We start from the raw sequence: 17,214 nt of genomic DNA on the forward strand, positions 1-17,214 counted from the left end.
TGTGGTTTCCCCATACAGCCAGAGCGTCTCACCTATGATAGGCCATCATAATTGAGCACTGGGATTTTCTCCTTTTCATTTTCCAGCAGGTGCTTGCAGCTACCTGTAGTTTTCATGCAGGGCTTTTTTCCTTCCGAAATGCCTTTGAGCGATGGAGTTAAAAGAACTCTGAGCTGCGGTCCAGTGCAAGCTGCCAAACCCTAGAGGCACTAGCTTGGTTTCAGAAGCACCTTTGGAACAGGCCGCTTACACAGACACATTGTGTTCCTGACAGACCTGTTCTCTCTCGCTCACACGCTTCCTTTACTTGCTTCTTTAAAATATTAGCACTGCTGGGACAGACTTGCCAAGGCCCTAAGCTGTGTCAAGTTTACGAGGTCCTACAGTGTTACCACCCTGATCTGACTTGCATAGACTAGCCCAGCCCTGTTAAATCTTGGAAGCTAAGCAAGGTCAGCCCTGGCAAGCACTGGGATGGAAGTCCTCCAAGGAATACCAGAGTCAGGACACAGAGCCAGGCAATAGTAAGCCACCTTTGAACGTTTCTTGCCTTGAAAACCCTATAGGGTCACTATAAGTCAGATGTGACTTGAGAGCAAAAAACAAAAAAATGCATTACCAAAAACTGTGGTTTTATACATTTTAGGAGTTTAAAAAAAAATTGGGCATCTCTTAATTGTATGCCCCAAATGGTAGCTTACTTAGCTTTCCTGTAAATCCAGCCCTGCCAAGGCATATCACTATTGCTGTGACTCCTACTAAGGTGGAATGACAACATTTTTTTTCCCCTGGAGGAAATCCAGCATCATTGCTTGGAGCACTGAGGTGTAAACAGAGTTCCTCCAAAGTAAACTGGGTGTTGTCACCCACTGATTTCATGCAGAAAACAGGACCAGGTTCTATCCTCACAGCTTCCTGGTGCAGTGAAGCAACTCTTTGGAAAGAAAAACAATAAGGGTCAGATGCACCCACATTGATGAAGCAAGCACTTGAAATAGAACATTGTGAACAGTACAACACAAGCTTTAGTCATTGTGCAATCCTAAGCAGAGTTACCCCCTTCTACACCTATCTCGAATAATAGGCCACGGGAACCTCCCTCCCGTCGGGGAGTTGGTGCCCCAGGACTGTGCCCACTCTGTACGGGGACGCATCGCAAGCCAAAATCAGTGGTAGGGCTTCATCAAAATGGTGGAGCACCGCATTGGAAACAAGGAGGTCTTTGACTGCCTGAAAGGCGGCGGCCTGGTGCTTTCTGCAGACCCACAGGGCGTGTTTATTGAGCAGACTGTGGAGGGGTTGTGTTATGACTGCTTTGTGGGGCAAAAACAAATGGTAAAAATTTAATAATCCCAAGAAACTTCGTAGCTCCACCTTGCATGTGGGGGTCGGGGCGTGGACTATGGCCCTGGTCTTGTCCTCTGTCGGGTGGATTCCCATGGCATCTATTGCAAAGCTTAGAACTCCACCCTCGGCACCCCTAGTGAACACTTTTCCTTTTTTACTTTCAGACCCGCCATCTGGAAGCAGCGGAGTACCTCTCTCAGGTGGCTGTTGAACTCCTCCGCGTCTGGGACAGCAATCAGAACATCATCAAAGAACAATTGCACTCCGGGGATCCCTTTGAGAAGAGAGTCCATTATGCTCTGAAAGATCCCCGGAGCTACACTAACCCTAAATTGCAACCGCCACACCCGAAAACCTCCCCTGTGGGTCACAATAGTTTGAGCCTCTGCTGTCTTGGCGTCTACCGGGAGTTGCTGGTACGCCTGGGCTAGGTCCAGTTTTCCAAAAACCTTGGAGCCTGCTAGGGCCGCCAAGATGTGGCTGACCACCGGAACGGGGTATGGATTGTCCTGGAGCGCTTTATTGATAGTGCACTTATAGTCATCACATATTCTCACATCCCCGTTCGGCTTCACTGGCGTGACTATGGGTGTTTCCCAGGCAGCATAGTATACAGGTTCCAGCACTCCCTGGGCCGTGAGTCGGTCCAGCTCCACTTCTATTTTAGGTTTTCGCATGAACAGAACTTGTCTGGCGTTCAGTCTTATTGGTCTAACGAGGGGATCGAGAGGTAGGGTGATGGGCGGCCCCTTGTAACTCCCCAGGGACCCATCAAACACTTCGGGGAATTCCCGGCACACGTTCTCAAAGTTATTCGTTTGCATCTGCTGCATCCCCACTATTTGAATACCTAGCGGTCGAAACCAGACCAGCCCCAGTAATGTGGTGAGCTGGCGCTTTACCACAAGAATGTCCAGTGGCCCCCTGAAGTTTTTACTCTCTACCCGTACCGTGGCCCAGCCCAACACGTGCAAGGGGGGTTTTTTGAAGTCCCATAGTATATAATCAGCCGGTCTCAATTTGAGCCGGTGCCAGGGGCACAGTTTTCTTAGGGTCTCCTCCGAAATTATAGAGGTGGAGGAGCCCGAGTCCAACTCCATTTGGCATGGAGCGCCCTCGATAAGGACCGACAGTCTGACCTTGTCTGGGGCGGTAAGGGGCAAGTTCATTACCTGCAGGCTAGTCGATGCTGTCATATGAGCATTGGTCGAGTCATGGTGAGCAGTCTGGCATCTGCGATTGGCCTTGGCCCGGCAAGCCCACGCAATGTGGCCCACCTTTCCACAGTTCCTGCAGTCCATGTTGCGATAGGGGCAGTCCAGTCTCTCGTGGGGATCTTCACAGCTGGCACACTTGCTGTTGGCCGGTCTCTCTGTTGCTCATTGCCGTGGAGTTGCTCTAGTTTCTATTCATTGTTGGCGGCAGAACTGGTTGGCCTCTTCATCCTCTGGGTCACCCGGCGCCATCTCTTCCTGATGGACTGCATCTCCTCACGGGTTGTTGTACGCTTTGGTGGTTCTCTCGAACGCGGTTGCTTCATTGAAAGCTTGTTGCAGGGTGAGCTCCTCCTTCATGAAGAGCTTTTGCTGCAGCCTTTCGTCTCAGAGGCCCCAGATGAATCGGTCTCTCAGGGCTTCCTCCCATTTGTCAATGCCACAGTTCCCAGCAATCTGGCAGAGAGAGGCCAGGTAGACGGCTGCCTTGATCTCTCTTGTGGAAGAGAAATCAGCTGGTGATGATGGAAGTCTGGGGCAAGAAATGCCCGGTGAGGAGTCTGACGATCTCCCCTTACGTTTTCTTGGTGTTCTTCGCCGGGGCCAAGAGACCTTTGGCGATCTCGAAGGTGGTCTCCCCACAGACGCTCAGGAGTACGTCTCTCATGCAGCTGTCATCGGTAATCATGTTAGCACGTAGGTAACATTCGACCCGCTCTGTGTAGGTCTCCCACCTCTCGGGGTTAGCGGGGTCGAACTCAGCAAGGTGGCCCGTCGTTACATTCGGGTTCACCATGGCGGCGGCAGGCGCTTCTGTCTCTCATGGCTGCGTGCCTTCCTCATCTCTAGCCAGGTCAGCTACTTCTCGCTTTGGGAGTTACCTAGCTAGATCCCATCCTCATCACCAGTGTAATGTACTGGGAGATGAGACATATTGACGGCAACATACTTTATTAGCGGGTACATCACAAGAGAGAGAAATGCAGGCCGGGTCCCACTATATATACAAACCCCCGGAACAACCTTCAGTCTGGCCAGGTCCAATCCTGGCCAGTTAAATATCCCGCCACAGATCTTGATTGGCGGGGTAGTTCCACGCGCTACATCGAGCGACCAGTGGACTTCCTCTGGTCACCTCTGTAGCATCACTGCGCAGTAACATCTGGGCCACATTGCAAGACATAACACCCAGTTTCTCCCTCAGTCAACAGGCCTTTTCCTTTCCTCCTTCTTTGAAATTTGGAGTCTGTTTTGAACCAATTCCATTTTGATCAAAGAGAAATTCAGAGAGGAGGGGAAGGAAAGAAGGTTCATTGAAATTTCAGAATTTCGCTTTATAGATGTTCAGACATCTAATCAAATATTCCCATTGTCCTGCTAAAACATCACCCTGTGGTGGGTAATTTAAATTACAAAGAAAAATGAAAGAAAAATCCCTCTTTTTTTAAAAAAAAAAAAGGGGAAAGAAGAAGAGGGATTAATGGCTATATCTTTTTTAAAAATGAATTTTGGAAAAAGAAATTGCCCTCTGCATTACTACACTAGTGTATTTACAATGTATTCAAGATCTGTATGTACTGTGCAGAGAGAGCCTTGTGCATGCCTAAATTATGGGTTGCAATGGCATTTGTGCTCAGTCTCATGGAGTACCTTCCTTAAAACAGCCTGTGGCCTACACAGCATTTGTCCACGCAGGTCCTATGAACCCTATCAGAGCTCCTCCTACCATTGTCACCAGCAGAAAAAGAAAAGCTGCCTGGATTCAATCCTCTGTTCACAAGGAAAGAATGATCACCTGAAGCACTGGAATGGGGAAAAGAAATTCTGAACATGTGGCAACAGCTTGGAATAGTTTCACAGTAAATGAGTTGCAAACACGTGAGGCATACCACTTGCAGAGGAGCACAAGCACCAATTAGATGCACCCAGAGTTCAAAGATGGAATGAGCAGTAGTCCTCAATCAGCAAATCTTCGATCAGCAATTCCTCGATCAGCAATTCCAATCAGCAGTGTTGTCCAGCCACATGAGTTCACACTATAATTTAGTTTACTAAGAAGGCATTAACAACAAGGTCAAAAGAACATTGGTGAGAAATCTGGGTTATTGATCCGATCCAATTCATGCTTCTTCCTTAATGGATTGTTTACATTTGTGGTGTCAAGTTGCAAGCAAGTTATGGAAACCCCAGAAAGGCTCTTTCAAGGCGAAACGAGAAGCAGAGGTGGTTTGCCTTCTTCTGAAGAACCTTCTTTGGCAAGTCTGTCATCCAAGTACTGACCCTGCTTAGCTTCTGAGCTCTGGCAAGATTGTGCTATACCATGCCACCTTTCCATCCTTAAGGAATCAGCCTGTATGAAATTATACTATTTCAGTTCTGTTTGTGCATTTGTCAAATGTGTGCAGTAGCAATCTGCTTCATAGAAATGGTGGGCTGTGAAAGTGGAAAAGTGCTTTTCAGTGTTTACATAAGTGACATGTCAGCAATACTGCACAGGTAGGGAATAGTAAGATCTTTTTGCTTCTATGTTTTACTTTTGGGTGATTTGTAGATTCCACATACTACATACCAGACAGGTTTTTCACACTTTTTTTTTTGAGGGGGAGTATTTTTGTATTGCATGTGTTTGTGTGTCTGTACCTGGAAGTCATGGCAACCCCTGGTGACTGAACCCAGCTGGAGGCCTGGAGGGTATTCAGAGAGGTGGCTCAATAAAGCCTGCCTCTGTCCTGATTGCTGGTATTCCAGGGAGGTCTCCCACCCAAGTACTTGCCAGAGTTGACCCTGCTTAGCTTCTGAGGTCTGATGAGATTGGGCTTGCCCAACCTAGCCACACTTTGTTTTCACACTTTGTAATTTCAGGATTCTAACCATCTCTAACTGAAAAAAGAGTGACAGAATACCATGAATTGGATGCCAGCAAAGTGGGAATTAGGGGCCTATTTGACAGCGGCCCCATGGTGCAGAGTGGTAAGGCAGCAGTACTGCAGTACTGTGATCTGAACTCTCTGCTCACGACCTGAGTTCTATCCCAGCAAAAGCTGCATTCAGGTAGCCGGCCCAAGGTTGACTCAGCCTTCCATCCTTCCGAGGTCGGTAAAATGAGTACCCAGCTTGCTGGGGGGAAAGTGTAAAAGACTGGGGAAGGCAATGGCAAACCACCCCTCAAAAAGTCTGCTGTGAAAACGTTGTGAAAGCAACATCACCCCAGAGTCAGAAACGACTGGTGCTTGCAGAGGGGACCTTTCCTTTTTCCTTTCCTGTTGGCAGTATAAAGATGTGCTGGGTTCCCTGGGACCCACATCAACAAAAAGTCATGCAGGACAGAGGCTGCAGTGAGAAGAGAATCGCTTAGAACTGAGCAGGAAGGCTGGTAGTCCAACCCTCAAAAAGAGCATCCAGTTTTTTCTTAACAGCATTTTAGCCTGCTGTAACTGGATACAAGACAACTTACATTAATCTAAACAATGTACAGTTTTTAAAAAACGTATGAACTAACCAACACAGCTAACTAACAATTGGTAGCCATGTCAACTTCTCTCCTGAATAATTCCACGTTGCACAACTTGTGGAACCTCAGCAAAGTGGAATCCTGTCTAACAGTTTCAGGGAGGCTATTCCACGGAACAAGTCCTGCCACTCAAAAGAGCTCTAGATATAGCAGAGGCCAACCTAGCAAGGCTACAGGAAGAAATAGCTAATAGGGTGCTGGTCAGAAGACCAGAGTTGCTCATGGAAGTTGCTCTTCCATGACCTCAGAAAGGAAACTGGCAGGTCTGTCTCACTGGGAATTTCTCCTTGGCCAGTGACACTGGGCTCCCATTTCCTTTACCTGCCTCTTTGGTGTTCCCCTGTCGCCTCTGTACCAAAAGTCCACTCTCATTTATCCCTAGCGATCCCCTCAAGTCATTCTTCCAACTGTCCTTCCTTGACTGCTGCTATCTCTTGGCTTTCTCCATTCCAACATGCCCACTGTTATGTATTTGCTGTGTTATGTATTGCAACTCATTAGGTTATCATTGCCTGAGCTTGAGACAGACACATCTTGAAAACTTAGATCCTGAAGTCTGAAAGAACTGGCCAATCAGGATGCTAGGCATGTAACAACTTGTAACAAAGTGATGCAAATAAAGGATTCTGGAGTGAGCCAATAGGAGTAACTGTTGCCTGCTGGGGGGGGGGGGGGCATGGTTAACCATGGCCAGAGTGTATATAATGAGTGAAGTGTCTGTGCCATTTGTGGCTGTTTCTTCTTGCAATAAAGTGTTTTTGGTTGATTCAGAGCTGGCTGAACTCACTTTACAATACCCACAGCCAGCTGTCTCTACTCCTGGTCTCTACTCCTGTCCCTCTCAGCTGCTGCTGCAGCCCCAGCTTGGTCTGCTGTTGGCTGCAGGTCACTGAGCTGCCTTCTTATGGCTCCTGATGTCCCTCCACACCACCTGGCCTCTCTTTGACCTCAGATCCAGCCTCCCCAACACAATTGCCTCCCCCATAACCCTCCTATTGCCATCTTTTGGCAGTGCAGCTTTTGACAGTGCAGTTTCTGACAGTGCCCCCTCCCCCCAATCCTTCCAATGGTGTCCTATATCAGCCCACCTATATTCTCTGGTCAAGCTGCCCAGAGTGTCCCAATGCTGCTCAGACCTTCAAGGGACACCCACACAACAACACATGGGTTGATACTGGCTGGGGAAGTCTTGCATGCTTATGGGGTCTAGGTCACAAAGGGATTCAAAGGTAACACCCTTAATGGAACTCAGAAGCAAATCAGCAACCAATGTGAGGTTCTTCAAATAGACATTATATTTGTCAGATACAAAGCTCTCATTAAATGCTACATTGTCTTCAAGGGTTGCCTCATGTAGTATTAAAGTAGTCTAGTCTCAAGATTACAGTTACGTGGATCAATGAGGCCTGATTCTCTAGGTCCAGGAAGCAGGACCGAATCAACATGCTTTTTGAAGGGGGACAAGGGGGGGGGGCAAAATAAAAAAAATGATGTCCCCTTATGGGCCATTCTTTCTTATGGTTCGATAGAATGCAATGGACTTCATACCCAATTTGGTGCCCTCCTTCTGTTGGCGTCCGGGGCAAGCACCCCCCTCTATCCTCCCTAGAGCCAGCCCTGCCAGGAAGCTGCCCACATTCAAACTAGATGCAAGCATCAGAAGGCACTATTTGCTACCCCTTCAACCTGTTTCTCCAGTAAAAGAGTTACCGCTACAAACCACACATAACTCTTTGTGAGTTTGACCAGTACAGATTTTTGCCTAGAAGAACAACCCCTCCAAATCCCCAGCTTTTCCAACCAGCATCACATCTATCTTGTCTGGATTAAATGGGAGTTGTGCATCACATACAACTGAACAGAAAAGTGAGTTGAGCATCCAAACTGTATGATACAAATGATTTTTGACATGACAGGTACTTTGTTAGGTCTCAAATGTGTTTCTGTAGACCACTTACAGAGTAGTAGAGCTGCCAGCCTTCTTTCCATTGGGCTTTAAGGGTGAAAAGATCAGGTATATCTGTCTGTCTGCTAGAGCAAGAATATTCTGAAACAAGGTACATTTCCTATCAGGTGTATGTTACCTACAGTGTAGAATAATCTCAAATGTCTAGAGGTGTTTGGCAGGAACTGCACTGTTTTCCAGCATAAATACATGCAAATCCAGAAGAACAAGAAATTGATGGTAAAACTGCTGAACATTGTAGCAGCTAAAGAGGAAAACATAAAGAGAGAGAGAGAGGTTCAGATCAGGAAAACCAAAATGTTAGATATCTTAATAGCCCTAACAGATCTCTGACTAAACTTTCAATGCACTTGATGCTCAGATTACATCTGACCAAAGCTAAATTTGGCTCATCTGTTATTTTAGGATAGAAGGCACAGCAAGTTTTGCCATAGCGACATCATCTTAATTTTGCAGGCAGCGGCCTCTAGTGTCCAAATTACAAAACTTCAAAGCCAACCTGTTCTATGAATGGGAAGAGTAGTACAGACTGTGCTAACTCTGTTCTCATTCTCATGCTAATGTACTGACCTCCATCTTCTGAAATCCTGACACCCATCATCATCCTATATGCTGACAGAGAGTACCTAATAATTATCCAATTAATGATGATCATATTAAGAAAAATGAGGTTGCACCTTTTATACAAAATCATCATCATCATCATCATCATCATCATCATCATCATCATCATCATCATCATCATCGTTAAACTGAGCAGGAGCTGTCATAAATTATGGGCTGTTTTCTTAGATGCTGGTGGAACTAAAGACTGAAAGCAATCCAGCCATGGGATGTTTGTCCAATTATTAATAAAGATTATGGACAAGGAAATCACTTTAGAAAAACAATGTTACTCTCTGTGAAGAACTCCTAGACCAGGGGTGTCAAACATGCAGTTCGTGGGGCCGAATCAGGCCCCCGGAGGGCTCCTATCAGGCCCCCGAGCAACTGGCTGTCATCTGCTTCCTTCTCCCTCTCTCTTACTTCCTTCTGCATAACAGCTTGCTTTACCAGGATTGCTCAATTGCACAGGAGCTACAGAGCAAAACCTCTATTTTCTCCATTGGCTGAGGCTCCCCCCCAAAGTCCCCTGAGGAAGGAAGGAAAGAGCCAGAGCTTCCTTTGCCCAGTTCCCAGGATCCCATGGGAGAAATACAAAGAAAGCATCCTTAAGACCAATGAGTGCTAACTTTTAAAGCATGTTTTTAGTTTTTAAAAATATATTTGTGTTTGTATTCTTTATAAAATTTCTATCTCTGCTACCTAATCTTAAATAGGTCCACACACAGCCCAACCCAACATGGCCCGGCCCCTCAAGGTCTCATTTATGTCAGATAACAAATGAGTTCAACACTCCTGTCCTAGACTTGTTTGGTTCTTGAATAGGGATGTGCATTCAGCTCGGCCGAGCCGAAAATACAGCCGAATCAACGCTGATTCGGCTGTATTCGGCATTGCCCGCAGCCGAAAGCCATTGCCGCCCATTATGCGGCTCCCGAACGCGGCCGCCGTATTCTTCCGAACCGCTATTCGGAAGAATACGGTACGGCTGTCAAAAGGCTGCTCAGTGTCAACTTCAATAGAAGAAAAGGCGGGAAGTGGCTTTTGCAGCCTCAATGGAGCTGCTTGCTTAGCTTCCCGCCTCTCCTATAGCCTCCCTGGGGTCAGGGAGGGGGGGAGGGGGAAGAGGAGCCCCAGCAGCCAATCCAAAGCATGCATTTGCAAAATGCATTGCAAATGCATGCTTTGCAGGGCTGTTGTTGTGTACTGTGTAGCTGATGGCCCAGCCATCAGCTACATTGTTATTTTGATCTTTTGCTTACTTGGGTATCCAAGTAAGCAATGTTCTCTGGCCAATCAGAGAGAGCAGTGCTATTTTTTGAAATTGCTCTCTGTAGGGCCAGAGAACCTTTTTAAGGAGTCTTCCTGCTGGACTCCTCCATTGCTGTGTTGGTGTATGTGGTGTGGGTTGGTGTGAGAGAGATTGTGCTGCTGCTGGTGGCTGGCCCTTGGCTTCAGCTCCTGCCTGCTGCTCTCTCACTGCCTTACCACCTCCCTGGACTCAGAGAAGACAAGGTAAGACAGTTTTGGGGTTCTTGTTTTAGTTTTTGTTGGTAAAAGGACTAGAGTCCCTTTACTTGTTCAGATTTGGGTGGGTGAGTGCTGGGTGGGTAGGGTAGCCTATTTGGGGTTGAGGTTAGGTTCTGCTGGGGGTGGGGGGGCCTGGGGTGGGGTGGTTTTGCTAATTTGCCCATATCTTAATTTAGTGAGAGGACTTTTTGAAGTGCAGTGTCCTTTTACTTCTCCTGATTTGGGTGGCTTGGATTTCTTGGGGTTAGGGTGAGGGGGGGGTTGGGGGGGAGTTCCTGTATTATTAAAAGTTGAGTTTTTTACTGTTTCATTGTTTGATTTGTTGCTGCTGTGTTGTGTTGCTGCTGTGTTACTTTTATCTTCAGGTTATTGGGGGGGGGGTGCTGTTTGGCCTAATTTTCATTGTTTTGTCCCCCTTTTCTGGTTCTGGTTTTAGGGGTGGGGGTGTTGTTGTTGACTGATTTGGCCTGAGTTTTCTTATTGGTGAAAGGCCACTTTTTAAAATCTTGAGTTGGTTTGCTTGGCCTCTTGTGATTCTCTGGTTTTGTTTTGGTTTTTTAAAATCTTGAGTTGGTTTGCTTGGCCTCTTGTGATTCTCTGGTTTTGTTTTGGTTTTTTAAAATTACCTCTGGTTGGTGTGGGGGTTGGCGAGGGTGTGTGTGGGCTGGGTCACTTTCTTGTTGTTATAGAGTGATTTTTGGAATCTGAGTGTGCTCTCGGTTTGGCTAGGGCCACTAAATAGGCTGCCCCACTAATAAGGGTGTTTTTAGGGATTGTGTTTTTTTGAAATTTAAAACAAAATTAATCCAGTTTAGGGCTTTATCTCCTTTCACAATTCAAGTAGGCCAGATAGGGGTGCTTTAAAAAGTTTCTAGGTTTCTCATAAAAGGCAGCGTGACTACTAGGCCACATCAGGCTCCCTTTTAAAGAGACTAGGGTTGCAGCAGCGGTGCATCTGGCTTTCAGCCACTGAAAGCTGGTGCATCCTTAGATTTCCACAGGGTAAACCACAGCTTCTCTCACGTTATAGGGGACACCTGATTTCTAGTTTGCAAGGAAATCAGGTTTGTCCCAGGATCTAGTTAGGAGAAGTTTAACTAGGAGGATATAACAAGGATTGCCTTCATCTCAAGGTAGCCTTTTAAAAACTGCAGCCAGGTAGAGGCAGGATCACCTAGTCTCCTAAACTTTACCAGACTACTACTACCCCAACCCAAAGAAGGACAGGTTAGGGACCAAAAAACAAATAAACAAGCTTTGGTGGGAGGGTTTTTAAAAAGAAGTCAGGGCACCTGTTGGTTCAGGGTACAGTGCAGTGAGTTAGGTTTGTAAAAAACCCCACTCTCAGTTCAGGTTCTGTGAGACAGGCCAAGGCTGACATGAGTGACAGGCAGCAGAAGAGGGGCCCTGGGGGCAAGGCCAAGGAGAAGACTAGAGGGGTGGAGGGGAGGGGGAGGACCCAGGTCTCCCCCCCACCTGTGCGTGGGGCCACTCCACAGCCGCTTTCCAGCACTCCAACCTCTGGCCGGAGTGTGATGAAGAAGAAGGCCCGCCTTGGGCCCTTCATCGAGGCTGCTGCTGGGGCGCCCCGAGCAAAGGTGCCATCAGGTGCTGGCACTGCGCAGGGGTCTGCTGCTCGGGCAGTCACTCCTCCAGCTGATGTCGCTCAGCCTCAGCAGCCGGAGGAGGGGCAGCAAGAGCAGCCCTCCTTGGAGATGAGCTTTGGGGACAGTTTTCTGTCCAAAACGATCACCCCAAGGAGGGTGGAGAGTGTCGTGCAGGAGCTGAAGGAGAAGCTGGTTGAGGAGGACCAGCCCCCTTCTTCGGTTCCTTCGGGCACCAGCAGACCTTCAGGGGATGGCCAGGAGGGGAGGCCGCATGGGGTGGAGGGGGAAGAGATGGAGACAGACGAGGTGCCTCCATCTCCGCCCACTTCCCCCCGGCGGCCAGCCCCTCCTGTCACCCCGAGGCACGATGTGTCTCCCCCAAGCACCTCAAAGGAGGTGGCTCCGGACACCCAACCTGCCAGTCAGTTTGGGCATCTGTTCACCTCCAAAGTATGGAAGCATTTCCAACTTATGGAGGATCCACGTTATGTGCAGTGCAAGCTGTGTAGGGCCCGGATCAGTCGTGGGCGGGACCTTGCCCACCTGACTCCGGGGGGGATGCGGAATCACCTGCGGAAGCACCACCCGGGGGTGCTTCTTAAGGGGGAGAAGCAGGCTGGTGCTGTGTTGTCCCAGCGGACAACAACACCACCCAGCCAGGGGGTCCGTCCCATCGCGACTACCCCCGCTCTCCAGGAGCGTTCCATGGGAGAACAGGGACGCCAGGCATCTCTGCCTGAGATGTTTGGTAGGGGCACCTCTGTGCCAAGAGGGGGAATCAGGCACGGCAAGAAGGTGATCGCCTGGCACCTTGCCAGGTCGGTCGCCCATGGGCTTCCGTTTTCAGTTGTCGAGAATCCTGGGGTGCGGGGGTTGCTGGAGTACCTGGCGCCCTGGTACAAAATTCCTGCTAGAACCACCCTTAGCAGGACCATTGTGCCAGCTCTTTTCAGGGCGACCAGATCTGTGGTGAAGGAGCATTTGTCCCGTGCTGCCGGGGGGACTGTTCATTTCACCTCAGATATCTGGACCTCCAAACATGCGTTCGAGGGGTATCTCTCCCTGACTGCGCATTGGTGGCAACCCAGTGAGGTGGTTGGGGGTGGCAGTAGTGACAGGCAGGGTCAGGGCCGCCGGGCCGGCTATCGCTGTGCCTTGCTGCACGCCGAAGCAGTCGACGCGCCGCACACGGCAGACACTCTCAGAGCAATCCTCTCACAGCATGTAGAGGCCTGGGTAGGCAGCAGGGTGGACGTCGCCAGGGGCTTCATGGTGACTGATGGTGGCTCAAACATCAAGGCGGCCGCCCAGCATGCGGGCCTAAAACGCCTTCCTTGCATGGCCCACCTTCTCCACCTCGTGGTCAAGGACGCGTTGGGGCAGACGAAAAACAATGATCGTGTGTATCAGGCCACGACCCATGAGTACCAACTTCTGCTCCAGAAATGTCGGTACATCACGGGTCACTTCTCATGCAGCAATACGGACTCGTATCGGCTGCGTAAGAAACAGACACAGACAGGCGTGCCATGGCACCGCCTGTTTGGTGACGTCAGCACACGCTGGAACTCCACCTGCGCCATGGTGGAGCGCATGGAGGAGCAGAGAGCAGCCCTGAATGTCTTTGTCTCTGAGACGAGGGTCTTTCGGGATGAGAACCGTCTCACCCAAGAGGATTGGGTGGTCATTTCTCAGACTGTGGAGGTTCTTGGGCCCTTCAAGACCTACACAGAAATGCTCTCATCTGACACGGCGAGCATCGCACTGGTCGTCCCCATGGTCCAGATGGCCCATGAGGACCTGGCCTCGTTTCTAGTGCCAGCTCAAGGCCGTGCAGACGTTCTTCCAGCAGTGCGCGCCCTGGTTGTTAGGCTGCAGGTTGGGCTAGAGGCCCGCTTTCAGCCTTTCACCCAGGATAAGGTCTACATGATGGCGGCCATGTTAGACCCGCGCCTTAAGGGCACAATCGCCGAGCGGGCCAACGAGCTCGATCGCTGGCGAGACGAGCTCTCCCAGAAGGTCGAGCGTTCCAGAGTCATGGGGGGCCCAGTGTCGATAGTTGAGGAGGAGGGGGGTGGAAGCAGCTCATCTGCGAGTGCGACTTCCGCTGCTGTTGTTCATCCCCAGCCTCCCCAGCTAGGCAGTGTTTCCCACCAGACTCACGCCACGAGGAGTGCTGAGGTGACATTCATCGGGCGGGTCGTTGGCCCCTCTAGGAGCGGTAGGGCACCGAGAGCGGAGACGGGTGCTGCGATGGTGAGGGACTATCTTTTTGAGCCCCTCGAGCTGCAGGAAGTGTCTCCTTTGGACTACTGGGTCACGAAGGAGGGGGTCTGGCCAGCCCTCTCCGCCGTGGCCAAGGCATTCCTCTCCTGCCCACCAACGAGCGTGAAGAGCGAGCGCGTCTTTTCACATATGGGCGACATTGTCTGCCCACATCGCAATCGCCTGCAACCCTGGACAGTTCAGAAGTTGATCTTCCTGAAGGTCAACTTGCCTCTGTTCGGCTCCCCAAACATGGACTTTGAGATTGAATGAAGTGAGCACCTACTTGTGCCTGCATCCTCTCTTGGCCCGCGCTTGGAAGATGGTTGTAAAACGCTCCTCCAATAAAAACTGACTAGAGTCCAAAGACAGCCCAAAAACTCACTCACAAATTGATTGGCAGTGCATCCCCCCCCCCCCTCATCCCTCCCCAAACCAAAAGTGAATGCTGGTTTAAAAACTGCAAAGCGATCCAAATTTCTCCAGTCCTCCACCCACACATGCCTAATAATACTGAAAGGGCCATTGCAGCCCCCAACTGTAACCGACAGCACCCACAGGCATAACCCACCCAATTTTTTTTTTCAGGGGCAGGAGGAAGAAAGAGGGAGGTGCCAGTGATGATGACAGGCAGCCAGCAGCCATACCAATGCTGAGGTCCCTCTAATGGGACAGTGATGCTGGTGTGTTACTGCTGAGCTGAGAGAGAAGGAATGGTTGCCTTCCTCTCACATAATCTGAGGCCCTCCCAGTGATCTTCCTCATTTGGGGTGCAATTCTGGCTCACCTCCTCGTGGTGCACCCTTGGTAACGCGAAAGAGCCGGGACCAGCCAACCATCCATCACTCAAGGTAAGTCAAAATGCTTCTTGCTTTGTGTTGCAGAATGATGTTGAGCTAGGTGTGGTGGTCCACCACTTCTCTTGTTTGAGAGACTAGAGTTGTGTTGTTTGGGGCAGGGAAGCTGGCACCTCGGTGAGAGACCCAGAGGCAGCAGGCTTTTTGTGGTTTGCCAGCTCTCCCCGTGTTGTTTGGGGCAGGGCTGGAGAGCTGGCACCTGTAGATTGTGTTGTTTGGGGCAGGGAAGCTGGCACTTGGGTGAGAGACCCAGAGGCAGCAGGCTTTTTGTGGTTGGCCAGCTCTCCCCGTGTTGTTTGGGGCAGGGCTGGAGAGCTGGCACCTGTAGATTGTGTTGTTTGGGGCAGGGAAGCTGGCACTTGGGTGAGAGACCCAGAGGCAGCAGGCTTTTTGTGGTTGGCCAGCTCTCCCTGTGTTGTTTGGGGCAGGGCTGGAGAGCTGGCACCTGTAGATTGTGTTGTTTGGGGCAGGGAAGCTGGCACTTGGGTGAGAGACCCAGAGGCAGCAGGCTTTTTGTGGTTCGCCAGCTCTCCCCGTGTTGTTTGGGGCAGGGCTGGAGAGCTGGCACCTGTAGATTGTGTTGTTTGGGGCAGGGAAGCTGGCACCTGGGTGAGAGACCCAGAGGCAGCAGGCTTTTTGTGGTTGGCCAGCTCTCCCTGTGTTGTTTGGGGCAGGGCTGGAGAGCTGGCACCTGTAGATTGTGTTGTTTGGGGCAGGGAAGCTGGCACTTGGGTGAGAGACCCAGAGGCAGCAGGCTTTTTGTGGTTGGCCAGCTCTCCCCATGTTGTTTGGGGCAGGGCTGGAGAGCTGGCATCTGGGTTTGCTGCAGCCAGGTCTGCAGAGCAGACCTTGAGCAGATTGTGTTTTGTACTGCCATGACGTTGGCAACTGGGTTTTTATTGGTGCCAGGCCTGCAGGGTTCATAGATTAGATAGAGGGATGTAGTGCATTTGGGGCCTATAGAGATTCTCTGGTGTGAAGTTAGGTTTGGCTTTGGGTGCCCCAGGAATTGGACCCCCTGGTCCAATTTTTTTTTTTTTGGCCTTGTGGGTTTTGTGTGGGACAGTCCCCTGAAGCTGCACAGCAGTTTGGGGGGCTCTCCTCAAAACCTCCTGCTCCCCAGAGCCACTTTCCCCACGACAATTGCAGTGAGGAAGTGGCTCTAATTGGTTTTTTCTCACCATTGGGAGCAGTGTTCCTTTTGGGGTGCCCACAGATGGGTGCTGTCTTTTGGGGCCAGGGGGGTTGCATGTTGGGGAGTCCCCTGAAGCTGCCCTGCAGTTTTGGGGCCTCTCCCTCAAACCCCCCTCTGGCCAGAGCCACTTTCCCCACAGCAATTGTAGTGGAGGAAGTGGCTAATTGGGCTTTCCCCATCATTGTTGGCAATGGGCCTTTTGGGGAGCCCAAAGACAGGGACCCCCTGGCCCAATCTTTTTGGGACTTGGGGGGGGGGTTGTAGGGGAGAGTCCCCTGCAGGTCCCCTGCAAATTTGGGGGCTCTCCCTCAAACCCCCTCCCCTCCAGGCGGCTTCAATTATACCCTATTTGCCATTGATTTCAATGGCCCATAGGGTATAATGATGGAATAGGGGCACCCTCTTTGGGTGCCCCTGGAATGGGACCCCCTGGCCCAATCTTTTTGGGATTTGGGGGGTTTGGAGGGGAGAGTCCCCTGCAGGTCCCCTGCAAATTTGGGGGCTCTCCCTCAAACCCCCTCCCCTCCAGGCGGCTTCAAACATACCCTATTTGCCATTGATTTCAATGGCCCATAGGGTATAATAGGGCCGTATATTCGGAAATAGCCGCGCATTACCGTATATGCGGCTATTCCGAATACGGCATTCAGCAGTACAGGGGGAATCCGAATTTTTTCCCCCCGTTTACTTCTGAATCCGTGTATTTCCGAATTTTTTTTTTTTTTTGCACATCCCTATTCTTGAATGCAGTCAACTATCTGAATAAATTGCTGTTCCGGCACCCTGTGCACCATAGAATAGTTTTAAAATAATTGTTTAAAGGGTTTGAGTTTGCAGAAATATACAAATGTACTGACAAGATTCATTATGGAAATGGGCAGGGCTTTTTTGTAGCAGGAACTCCTTTCATATTAGGCCACACCCTCCTGATGTAGCCAGTTCTTCTGGAGCTTTCAGTAGGCCCTGTCCTGAGAGCTCTGTGAGCTCCAGGAGGATTGGCTGCATCAGGGGTGGCCTAATAGGCAAAGGAGTTCCTGCTACAAAAAAAGCCCTGTTTATATCACACAAGTATCTGTTGGTAACACAAGAACTATGTCTTAATTCATAATTTCACAATTG

The sequence above is a fragment of the Heteronotia binoei genome, chromosome 15 (genome assembly GCF_032191835.1).
Source record: "Heteronotia binoei isolate CCM8104 ecotype False Entrance Well chromosome 15, APGP_CSIRO_Hbin_v1, whole genome shotgun sequence".
Taxonomy (NCBI): domain Eukaryota; kingdom Metazoa; phylum Chordata; class Lepidosauria; order Squamata; family Gekkonidae; genus Heteronotia; species Heteronotia binoei.